This window comes from Limulus polyphemus, unplaced genomic scaffold (genome assembly GCF_000517525.1).
Source record: "Limulus polyphemus unplaced genomic scaffold, Limulus_polyphemus-2.1.2 Scaffold194, whole genome shotgun sequence".
NCBI classification, from domain to species: Eukaryota; Metazoa; Arthropoda; class Merostomata; order Xiphosura; family Limulidae; genus Limulus; species Limulus polyphemus.
The window spans coordinates 376,467-389,640 of record NW_013665804.1 but is presented as its reverse complement, the minus strand read 5'-3'; the positions used below and the strand labels follow the sequence as shown (position 1 = coordinate 389,640).

Here is a 13,174-nt window from a genome sequence, read left to right as displayed (position 1 = left end):
ATATGTAAATTAAAAATTGTTATTTTACGGTGATAATCTTGTTTTCTTGTGCCCAATAATGCATAATTTCATTTGATAAACACGTTTAGATTGGATGGTAATTTATAATCAGTCACAAGAACGTCGAATCTGAATCACTTGAAAAAAAACACGGGGGTGCTTAACTTTTTTCCAGGTGTATAGTTTAACTTAAGACAAAAGTTTTCTAAAAAAATTTTTATGAAAAATGGAATAATTAAATTATTATTGCATTTTTCATCACCTTCTCAGTTAAAGGTTCCAGTAATTAATTAAACCAAAGAAAAATCACAGATAGATCACTTACATAGTGAAAATTTCCATGTTATTTTTAATCTTAAAAAATAAAGAAAAACGAAAAACATCATATGAATGTAAAATTGTTTTTGAAACTTAGAGTTTTGTGTAATTCTTCCAGTAAGTGAGATAGTGTTTTTTACTCAAAATTATATAGGAATAAAGATGTCAAATACAAAGAGGTACCAAAGCTATCATCTTTTCATTGCCTAGTCTTTTTATACTTACTTTTCAATCCGTAATGATATCACTCGAAGAAAACCACAAGAGGCAAATAATTAATGTTAGATTTGAAGTGCAAAATCAAATTTTCACTGTTTACTGTGTTTGTTTTTATTTTTTTCAATTTAAATATGTTTAATTATTTAATATTTTCTCGTACAGTGAAGAAATTGTTAAGAATATGACCACTGTGAAACTTGTGTGGCATAATTATTAGTTTATGCACTTTCTTTTTAATAAACAAGTTTGCTTTGCAGCAAAATTGAGATAGCTATAGCGTATTCGGCACAATAATAGAATGGTATGTGCACATACTATATAACAGCGTTTTTGAAACTATAGTCCGCGGGCTCTCATCAGATGCACGTGGGAAGGTTGCATAATTACTGAAAAGAAACAGTGTACAGATCGAATTGTAATTCGCTAATATAAAAATAAAATCGGGTGATTTGCGACGAAAAAAAAGTTTGAAAACCACTGCTATACAAGATTTTAACAACTGGTCAATAATGTCTATGCTTACCCGCGAAACATCCAAAAATATATATACTTTTTTCCACCACCCCCTACCCTAACGAAGTAAGAAAACAAGTATGTAATAATGATAATAAATAAATTCCGCGCGAGATGTTAGAATTTTGTAATAATTTAGCGGATGAAATAATTTATAACTGAGTGTGGAATCTCGGTACAGTAGAAAAGACGAAATTAAAAATATATATGTGGTAAAAATATTGAAAAATTTAGTATTGTCATTCCACACAATCTGCTGACACAGTGAAGGCGTGTCATAACTTATTGCGCAAGGTTAAGCTGTCGGATGGTAAGGTTTTGTGGGCATGACCTAGTGGTTCTGTACATTGTAGCCGTTAGTGCGCTATAAGAGTGGCGGTCAAATCCTACTATGCAATTAGAGTAGTCGCAAAGTTGACAGTGGATTCTTTTGACTAGCTTCCTTCACTCTAGTTCTATCAGTTCAAAATTAGGGACATCTAATGTAGATGGAAAGGTGTGTATAGCTTTGCGCGAGTGTCAAAACAACCAATGATAAAAGTTATGCCTTTCTTTAGACGATGAAGTAGCTTTTTTGTAAGTGTTCACTTTTTTAGAATTAGGTATGATTATTATGATTAGTAATTACTAGCACAAACAGGAGCCCATAGGCTGGCTTTTGTGCTAGTCTTAAAATATAAAGAATAAGTCTCGTTTCCATAATCGTCATTAATAGCAGAGTTATGTGTACCAATTTTAAATTACGTTTTAGAAATAAAAAATAAAAACTGGTTTCGCAAGGTGAAGTGTACGATTTACAAGTAAGTTTTATCTGGGGGGAAAGATAATTATATATTTTTTTTTACTCACGATAAACCTTTTAATCTCAAAGTTTTCGTAAATAATTGATATAAATACAGAATGATACAAAACTCGCAAACCGACATGAAGATTTTTATTCCCACCCTAATTAAGCTTATCTAATTGATATATACTTATAAAATTATCAAGCAAAACACAACCTCTTAGATTTTGTACGAAGTATGCTGCTTTAACACGATGGCGAATTCAATAGACTAATGGAAACATTTTTGTTGTTTTTCAAAATCTGTAGTGGGAATTCGAGAGATTTCGACATTTTAGTAATAAAGTTAAAAAAAAAGATCATTGCTCTCTATATAATAATAACAAATTTTATTATTATTACTAGCTAGTAACTAAAGACAGTTTTTTGCGTAACTTTAGTGCCAAAAATTTGATTTATAAGTTTTCTGTAAAACATAGCGTAAATAAAGTAGTAAAATATATCTATGCCGCGCCTTTACAAGGCGCAAGCCCCCCAGTAGCACAGCGGTATGTCTGCGGACTTACAACGCTAGAAACCGGGTTTCGATACCCGTGGTGGGCAGAGCACAGATAGCCCATTGTGTAGCTTTGTGCTTAACTTTAAACAAACAAACAAGGCGCATAAGGTTGATATTTCGAGCTCCGGTTCCAATGGCACAAATTGATGAGAATGGCGACTCATTCTTCCTGGATGAAATGCCAAATCATCGCATCACGTAGCTGGGTAGACTGGAATAGGTGGGATAGTTTGTCTTGCTCAAGAACATAACAGCATGATGGGGCTAACTTCGAACTCGCAACTATTTAATAATGAATCCAAAGCGCGAAGCCACTTTGTCTCTAGTAAAATAAATTATGTTACAAAATTAGCAACAACAAAAGGCTTAGATTTTTGAACGTGTCGGACCGTTATGAATCCATGTTAATAAGAAAGCTTCAAACTAAATTAGTTTGTTTGAAAAATTCCACAGTAGTGTTTGAATTTCGCTATATTATTTTCATGTGTATTTCAGGAGAATGTATATATATATATATATATATTAAGAGAGAGGATTGCGTACGTTATAGTAAAACGAACTTGAATTTGCAAATCAGCAAGCTACGTGACAACCACAGCTGATGTAAAGTCGTGGTGGAATTGAATGTATAACAATTACATACTGACGTTGCTTTGCGCTTCGTAGGTAGTATAATGCCACTGAAAACTGATCACTTTTGAAAAGACTAAGTAACTGCTTTTTTTTTTTTGGCACAAAATATTCTAACACTTAAATGTATTCAGATCGGCTATTTAGTTTCCAAGACGGGAATATCCCTTAAGGTATGTAATGAAATTATATAAGAAAAAAAATATGGATCACTGTGGGTCATCAGGACCATCCAGGAAGAGATCTGCAGCAAGTTGTACCCCTGCCATTGTAAGCAAGACAGTAAAGGGTCTTCTAAAGGGTGAGAATTCACGACCACAAAGATCAATGACAAAAGCCATATAAGTCCTTCAACAACAATACGCAACATAATTAAGGTTTTCTGTCTGTAAAAGCCACAAAAGTCACGAGTATTTCCACGATATATTTGCTCATCCATAGAATATATCTAGCTCTTGCATAATGAATTGGGTTTTCATGCTGTTTCATAAAATAAGAAATCGACAATCCTGTGGATTTCTGTGCAATTGTACTGTTGAAAAGGGTGTTGAGAAACCGTCGTACTTATTTGTTAGGTGAATTATGGAAAGCACACGGGGAGTAGTGGTGTGCTTTGAACGTAACAGCGTTACGACTGAGCATTGTTGCAATAGCTTTGGGCTATTGTTAAACTGCACAGTCGTCAGATAGAGCATGATAGTATGCGGTGACATGGACTGTAACGACTTGATGAGGCTCCAAAAATCGTTTTGATATAACGAACCCAACTCTGTGTATATTCATACCTGTAGTAGAAATATATTTGATTAAATCTTCAAACATACACCCCACCCAAATGAATTACAAAGTATTGAAAAACATACGTAATTGATCAGGACATAAAACTGACCAACAAACTTGTTACAGGGAACTTACTGAAGACGTATATAAAAATAATAGTATTTTTTCAAAATTATTTTGTTGTGATACTTGATAGTTTTACGTTGACATTTAGATTACACCAACATTTTTTTTTAGTTTAAGATATATTTTTTATTTGTTTTAATAAAAAGACAGGGTCATTTGAGAACCTAATAATCATTTCAACGTGGGAATTATAAATATGTTAAAATATTAAAACAGTTCTCAGAACTTCTTAATAATGGTCCCCGAGTGGGTCAGTGGTAAGTTCTGAAACAAATCTGAAAACTGATGACGTTTTTCGCGGTTACCAATAAGCTATAATCATATGTCCGTTTAAAATCTTTGTGTACAGTTAAGTTTGGTTGTTTGAGAGTCAAGCCACACTCCGTTGACTTACCGCTGTCCCATAGGAGGAATACAGTTAAGCTATTCACTTAAAGGATACACAAAATGCTATGAAAAACATCCACACGTTATTTTTTGTCTCTAAAACTAAGGATTATATTTACTTATTCCAACCTCTTGGGTTATCATTGCTATACAACAAAATATGTATATTCTCAAATGATCTCAGTTCTAAGAACCTTATGATACTAGCATTTTTTTATTTGATTTCATCTTAAAATTTAAATGACATGTCAATCATATCATTCAAGAATATTTTAACAATGAGAAAAATAATAAAAAGAGAGATAAGGAAATGTAAACAAAATAGACCTAACACTGGCTGCTAAGCTACAAAGACGTCTAAACTAAAGACCTTGTAAATGTGTTGAGATCAGTAGAGAGCTGAGATAACATTTTGTTTATGGATGAGTTTCCCTCTTGCGGTCAGAGCAGTAGTGGCAGTTTTTTTCATTGAAACTGAAAGGATGAGATAGCAAAATTTCAAAGTAGGTTAAAATATTTTATTTTAACAGAATATTTCTCTTTTTGTAATATAATTTTTACAGTTTTGATTACTATTTTACAGGAAAGGGAGAGTATGTTGCAATTGTTTTGGGTTTTTAAATAAAATTAAATGGAACGTACACGGAGCCACAGTGAGCGGTTAGAATTTGTCTTAAGAGTTAAACTCACGTTTTCATTGTCATTGTATCAATATCATGCCACTGACAACATCGATCATCAAGTAAAACAATCGGTTTTTAATTTAAGTGCTTAGTTTGATATTGATCTTTTTATTTTTAAGCTAAGATCTAATGGAACTAAGGTGCTTACACTTTTTAATTTTAAAATCAATGTACAGCTTTCTACAGTAACAACAAGTGAGTAAGTGTATGTACTAATGAAGAAGATTTTTAGTAATAATATTATTAGGAACTGAAAGATGTTTATCTGATAATAAATAGTATGACCTCAAAATTATAAAAGCATGTTTAATGTTATAACTTCTGAAGTAGTAGTATTAATTGTCTAGGCTGTAACTTCTGTATGACCAGTTTACCTTTACTGTAATGAGATTGGTTTAGGACATCCATAAATGTGTTTTTAAAATTCACCATATTTGTCGTCCTGATGTTGGTTAAAGTATTAAAGTTTCACTAGTTCCACTAAAACGAATTTACAGCAGAAATGTATCTTATAAAACAATAATGATGGATGTAATTTTTAAGTTTTATAAATACAAAAATGCTTTTGAGGAAATGATTTAAACTATTGATCACTAATTGAATTGTATAAGAGGTGGATTAATACTAACAATTGGTAACATATATCAACTCATTTGGCTAAATGTATTTCAAGTTGCCTGCAATCTTCCAATGTGAAAATGCTACATCTACAGCATATGTAGTGTATAGAGTTTTTATAAGGTCCTCAGTAACATTGTATTAACATGATAAGGGACATATAAGGTGAATCCCATAAGCACACTATTAACTTGTGTGATGACATGATACAATGTATAATTTTAACTTACCAATGAATTTGCTGTATGGCTTCTAATCTGTCATACACACAGTAGGTAACTATTAATTTTGTTCAGTATTTGTAATTGTTACATTAATTGTAATTATTTTGAAACAGGCACCATTTAAAATTTTTTTAAAGCATTTGTTTTTTAATTGCATTATATAGAACAACAGTGTTTTTAAAATACTTAGATTTACTTGTTCATATGAAATGTTTTACATCTGAGAACTAATTACAGTAGTATATAATAGTTACTAACCAGAAACAGTCACGTGGGTTTCACATGATGAGCATTAAAAATTATATTTCACCAGCCTAATCCAGTTCACACCAGAATTGTTGTTTTTCAAGCAGTTTGATAGTATGAATAGTGTCTTAACACTACTATGTCTGTTGTATCCCAGTCAGTCTGAAGAACCCAGCTTTTGGTTGAAAGGCCTTGTCAGCACTGAATATTGCAGATATGGTGTGGTTGACATAACAACTAAGGCTGTCCAGTTGACAAAACTGAACTTAAAAAAAAGCAACTCAAAACTAGCCCTTATCATTTAAATACTTATCAAGCTTTCTCCTAAACTCCCTTAAACTTACCATATCCATTATATATGAATGCATCTTGTGTCAAAGCTCAATTGATTGCCCTGTTTAAAAAATAAAACTGTCTTGTATGAAGATGACTCCTACATTGCCAAAATTTATATTTTGTGTTATCTTGTCCTATCATCTCACTATTCAGTATAAAAAAAGCTGGCATTGCATTGACACAATCAGTGGTGCTACTTTAGCGTGCAGTCTCCCGGGACTTTTACACTATAGCGTGCAGTCTACCGAGACTTTTACACTTAGTTAAATAGACAGGTCAGGTCAGGTGGGGTCTTCTATGATCCCTCTAGGGTAGGGGTAATAGGGTCCGGTGGGTCTTGGTAGACTACAAATACTGCGGTAGACCGCACGCTATAGTAGCACCCAATCAATTCCTACAATCTTAACTGCCTCAATCAAATCCCCTCTAATTCTTATATATTATTGTACATTCTTTACATTCATTCAGAAGTACATATACTTGTATATGTTTCCATGTTTATTGTAAATTTATTGTTTCTTATAAGTATATAATATTGCTGAAAACCTTGAACAATGCATCTTTATTAATGTTAACTTTACATAAGTAGTTTTTAATAAATTAATGCAGTTTATTGACTTACATTGCTAAATTTTGGTGTTTAATTCATCTGTGGGTTTGCACTAAAAACAAACAATAAATGAAAATATAAAACACTACAAGAAGATTAACAATATAAACTTTACGAGTCAAGTCAAAAGTTTATTGCAATTTATGATTACACCCTCAAAGAAAAGACTTTGGAAATTTCAAAATTCTATTAAAAATTCAATGTTCTTGTATGCTGTTTACTCCAAATTATACATTTTGATTTTTATAAAATTATAAGTTTAAAAGTAATTCTTAAGAATATTTATGTTATGTTTTATAAATATATAATAAGAAGACAAATATTACGTGCACTTGGAAAAGATGTTAGGGCACTAATTAAATTTAACTTTGAAGGATATTTATTTATTTATTAGCTGTTTCAGTACAAATATAAAATTGCTTTTGTTGTATCAAATGTGATTATAGTATTTCTAGAAACCTGTAGGTCATCTTGAATTGCTAAAGGACTGTTGATGCTCTTTTTCTGCCTTAAAGTGTCTTTATATTCTATCACAATACATTGCTTTTCTGAAGAATACATTAAATGACATAATTATTAGTCAGAATTTGCATGGCAAATGTTTTCTTTCACTGTTATAGTTTAAGTGTTTATTAAGAAGGATATAATACAAGCAGGGTATTTCATGAATTTGTTAGTTTTTTTTAATTAATTAATTAGTTATACAATACCACCCATTTCCTTACAGTTATATCTGCAGGTTTTCATACATAAAGTTACATATACTGTCTGTTCTCTCTTTGTTTTTTAATTCACTAATTAAAATTTCTTCTTGTGTTAAGTACTAGTCAAAAGTGTACATGTATAATGTAATGTTTGTGCATTCTTAGTAATAAAAAGGACAAAGGTTTTGCACTTTGCTCAACATACAGATTGAGACCACTCTCTGCTCAATTCTTTTGTCTCTTATTTAATATGCATTAAAACTCCCTTTTTGTCAGAGTGTCTTGCTGAATTGGAAACATAGCTGTTCTATAATCACCAAAACTTTTGCAGCTAGCTCATAACTGAAATTATTGCATTCTGAAGTAATTCAAAGAATGAAAGTCTGCATGATGTGGTCATGTTTAGGTGTAATTAAACCTTGAAACTGTCAGTATTTGGTGAAACGTCATAATTACACAATTGAGGAAAACAGAGACAATTAAACATTTCACAAACATTTATTAAGAACATAATTTTTAAACCATGGTTGTAAGAAATGAAGTATTTATGAAACATACAGTTGTCTTTGTTTTCCACAATACTGTAAGGTTTAGGTGTAGTTTGTGTTAAAACATTGTTCTAATTATTGTTTTTTGTAACAAACTTGTTACAAAAATACATACTAGTAACAAGTGTTATTATTAACAAATGTTTCACGCATGAATATTTTCATTTTGTAAGTTGTAATATTTGTACTGGAACATCAAGTTTGCAGCATAATATTGTGTTTATTATTTGTGAATTTTTCTGTAAATTTAAATTGTCTTGGAATGTCCATATATTTCTTTTGTGCAAAAACTTTTAGCAGTTTACATGTACATCCTGATAATGCTAAATGATTGTGATTAAACATTCTTCATGGCTATGATGACAGTATCATGACACCAACAAAATACATTTGAGACATAAACTTTTTACTTTCCAGTTTTTCATAGTGTAATCATATTTTTTGCACAGAGAAGGCAAAGTGTAAAGATCACAACGACAAATATTGTTACCCAGTTTAAATAATTTTTATAGCAAAATACTAGTTTTGAAATTGTTTGAATTGTGACAAAAGAAATTTACTATTCAAAATATTTTATTATTTTAAACTGATAGATACTAACTACTGAAAATTAATTTTCAGTGTGAAAACATTAAGTGCTTTTGTTTTTTTCTAAAGATTTATTAAATATAAGCCTTAATATTCAGTACACGTATATCCATTTGGGTGTATTGACTTGTTTACCTTGTTTTTTATTTTTGTCAAGATTCCTTGAAAAATGGAAACTTATGCTAAATATAGCTGAAACTTTAGCAGTGTGAAGTTTACTTTTCACATGTACTGATATACCTGCTGGTTGAGTTGAGCTTCAGTGTAATATAAATTAGCTTGAGTTCATGCATTTAACAAAACTAGAAAACAATTTCTATTCAAGTAAGATGCTCTATTTAATTTCAGAGCTCTTTTTTTTTTTATAAAGAACTTGTTACAAAAAATACATAGCCTCATTAAATGTTGTAATCAACACATTTACTGTGATCTTTGTAACAATGATTTATTGTTTCTTACCTGCATGTTATTTTTTTTGTAATTTATGATCCTTATCTCTATATTCTAAGCTTGTTGATGGGACTTGTGTGTTTTTTTCATGTGTTTAGAAGAACTGTCCAATGAGTGTATACTTATTTTAACTACTATAATAATATAGGAACATTACAAACACTTTATACTCTGCTACTTTGAGTATTTTTACATTAAGTGTACTTACCGGCACTTAATGCTGTCAACTCTCATCCAACAAAACCTTTTGAGAGGGGGGGTGAGATTCATATAGAGGCATAGGGGTTCATCATCCCCTAGAACCTTTTGGATTTTTCTAAAAATGGCAATGCAAGAATATGTGGCCTGGCATTAGATTGTACTGTAGCTTTACAGCACACAATTGAGAAATGTAAAACTGGTAATTTATTGTTTCTTTTAATTTTCTTGGGGGGAGGGAATTGCCCCTCATGCTTCCCACAGTTGGCATCCCTGCTTTAATTCTTTGCAATTAATACAAGTTTCTCACTGAATAACAAACTTCTGTAAGACTTCAATATTTATACCTCATTCTGGTTAATTATGTTACATATATGTGTAATTATTGAATTATGCACATGCCATATGTGTGTGCACATAGATTTAGAGTTGTTTTTAGTGGGAAGGGGATTCAGGGTGGGGTAATCTATCATTATTTTTGTATTTTTCGAGGTGTGTATATGAAATTCTTTCCAAAATGTTTTAAAACTTCAAATCAATAAGTGTCGTTAGTTGTTTAAGGAAAAAACAAACACACACACACACACAGAGCTAATTTCACAAGAGTTTCATCAAGGTATGATTTTGGAATGAAGTAAAGTTTTATCATATAAATTCTTGGCTTAACAAATTCATAAAACTTCCCCTTAAATTCTTGAAAATTTTCTTATACTGCTTATTTGGTTCTTATGAAGAAGACTGCAATTTATTTTTCTACTCTGTTCTTATATTTTTGAGTGATCTTAACATTAAATCAAAAATAGCACAAGTATGATATTATATCTGGCACTAGGTTTTCAAATAAGATAGTTGTAGTTCCTAATATAAAAAAAATCCTGCATCAGTTTATCGCAAGTAAGTGTTAAAAAGAGAAGTAAATGATCTAACTGAAATAACATTACTGAAAAAAAAAACTGTGTTTCACAATAGAAGCAAAGGAAAATCATGCCAAAAGAAAAGCTGAAAGTTTTAAGATTTTTTATTACTCACTGGAAGTTCAACTTCTAGTTGTGTTGAATTTGAAATCCTTTTTGTTTCTTCACTTTTTTCATTTACATATTCATCTATTAATTTACTGTGAAATAAAATATAGTAATTTTCAGTATGTGCATATAATTAAAAGAAATCTTGTAATTGACTCACCATATGAAGTTGATTTATTTCACTCACTAAGTATATGGCATGTAAACATCTTGAAGCTTTATCAATCTTTAAGAAAAAGACAAATATTTTATTTTCCCCTGAATCTCCAAAGTTTGTGCTGTGTGGTGTTAAAGACTGTAGTTGTTCATATTCATCTTGTAAGACAAGAAAAATAAATATACAAGCAGCATCTAATCAATAAAGTTCTTCTTTCTCTAGTATGACTTTCAACCTAAAATCACTATACAAAAGCTCTAATTAGAATGTACAAAAAATTGTATATGAGAACTGACATATAGATCTTGAAGGTTACATTTTTAATTAATGTTTCATAAATCCCTTGCCTGCTGTAAATGCTAATATCTAATCCTCTTACACTTCAAAGCTTTGACACTTTTCAATTAATTACAACCTTCTGCTCATAATGTACAAATCTGGTTCATCTTCGTTAACAAAGAGAGATTAAGTTACGTGTGTGTGTATATTAGTTGAGTTGGATGTAATGTCAGTAAGTAAATGTAACATATAAGTACACTTTTCCTGATTGTATGATTAATATATAGACATAATATAGAAATGAAACATCTGGGATTGTTTCAACAACATCCATGTATTTTTGTCTGTTCCACTAATAAAGGGCTTTATTGCTGTAATAGTTCAGTAGATAGTGATGTTAATAAAAGGTATTCTTGTAATATATCCAGTTGAAAATTAACTTTACAGCTGTATTGGATAGGATAGCAGGAGATTCACTCAAGATATCGGTTATGGAGAAACAGTAAAACTTACCTACTGAGTTGATGTAAAATGAAGTAACAAGACTGAACAAAACGTGAACTACAGTGTTTGTAACCATTTTAGAATATTATGGATTGTCAGTAACTTACTCTTCTAAATCTTGTTCTAGACTATACTGACTAGCTGCAGTATTATCTTAGCAAGTCAAGAAACCTCACATTTACCCCGAGTCACTTGTGATATCCATGTGACTGGTCATTATGTTGGTATTCTTACACTATGCATATACTGAATAACATCCTTCCTGCATGTAACAAGTATTATATCCATTTCCAAGGTAGCTTAGAACAAAATCAGTTTACTGGCATACTTGACCATGTGTTATGTGAAACTGGCATGTTATACAGAACAAAGAATAAGTTTAGAATAAATACTATAATATTACTATATCAGGATCTGTTGCTATTGTTTGGTAGGTAAGGAAGTTGTTACAAAATATTATATCAGAATCTGTTGCTATTGTTCGGTAGGTAAGGAAGTTGTTACAAAATATTATATCAGGATCTGTTGCTATAGTTTGGTAGGTAAGGAAGTTGTTACAAAATATTATATCAGGATCTGTTGCTATAGTTTGGTAGGTAAGGAAGTTGTTACAAAATATTATATCAGGATCTTTTGCTATAGTTCGGTAGGTAAGGAAGTTGTTACAAAATATTATATCAGGATCTGTTGCTATAGTTCACTATACAGATATTTTGCTATAAGGTATATTTTCAGGATATGCTTTCTCAATTATTTAGTAAATAAAGATGTTACTCTAGGGTATTGTTTCAAGATCTCTTGTCAAACTTTAATGGGTAGGAATGTTACTACAGGGTGCCATTTCAGAACATTTTCTCGTATGGTTGTTTAGTAGGTAGGGATTATCCTACAAAGTGTTATTTCAATATATATCGTCAAATTTAGTAGATGGGGGATGATGCTATTTATTGTTATATGAGCATCTTTTGTCATATTTAAATAAGAAGATACATTACTGCATTCTAGTATTTAAATTTCTCATGCCATAGCTTAGTAGCATTATTTCAGGATATGTTATCCTGATTGCTTAGTAAATATGGATGTGACCATAAGTTATCGTATCAGCATTGTTGATTTTATGTTGACGATGATGTAATAAGAACAGTATTCTATTACATTCGATTAGTGTTTTTATTATTCTTATTTACAGCGTCATGCCGACATAAGTTATATTCCTAGGTTTTAATACATTCATTCTTGAACAGTGCGTGTTGTTTTCGCACGTGAAGTCCATCCTTATACGGAAAATTACAAACAATACAACATGAGACAGTTATTTATGTCCGAGGTCAACATATGAAGATCCCAAGTTGAAAAAGAATCAGGAAGTTATAGTTCAGGCTGTGGTTTGCGTGTGTGAAGGTGGCTAGTGATTGCTTTACAAAATTACATAATACAAAGTAAAAGCAACAAGTTACAGGTGTGACTAGCATAGTCTACTTTTGTGTAGCACAGCGTTATATTTGTTTTTTGTCACGTTTCATTGAAAGTGTAGTAGTGACGTCATTCCCCCAGAAACAATAGTAGAAGGTTACAATATAACTAGCTCTAAAAACACAAATTACAAGCCAATTCATAAAGAAACCCGTAACATGCACTGTCACAACATAGTCTTGTAACTATTACAGCTTAGTAATTAACGTCTTCTCTTT

At 31.0% G+C, this 13,174-nt stretch overlaps 1 protein-coding gene across 7 annotated transcripts in view; it reads left to right on the top strand.

Annotated features, from left to right (window-relative positions):
* Positions 1–1,495: 1,495 nt before the first annotated feature.
* LOC106478264 (sperm-associated antigen 5-like) overlaps positions 1,496–13,174 on the top strand; it is a 42,408-nt gene continuing 30,729 nt past the window's right edge. For 2 of the 7 annotated variants that reach the window (XM_022381821.1, XM_013938795.2), the window contains exon 1: positions 4,708–4,819. The gene's annotated coding sequence lies outside the window, so the exon portion shown is untranslated. Of the gene's footprint in view, positions 1,627–4,707; positions 4,820–5,040; positions 5,059–5,083; positions 5,199–13,174 lie in introns of those variants that run through there. The other 5 variants (XM_022381822.1, XM_022381825.1, XM_022381826.1 and 2 more) reach the window with 5 other exon arrangements.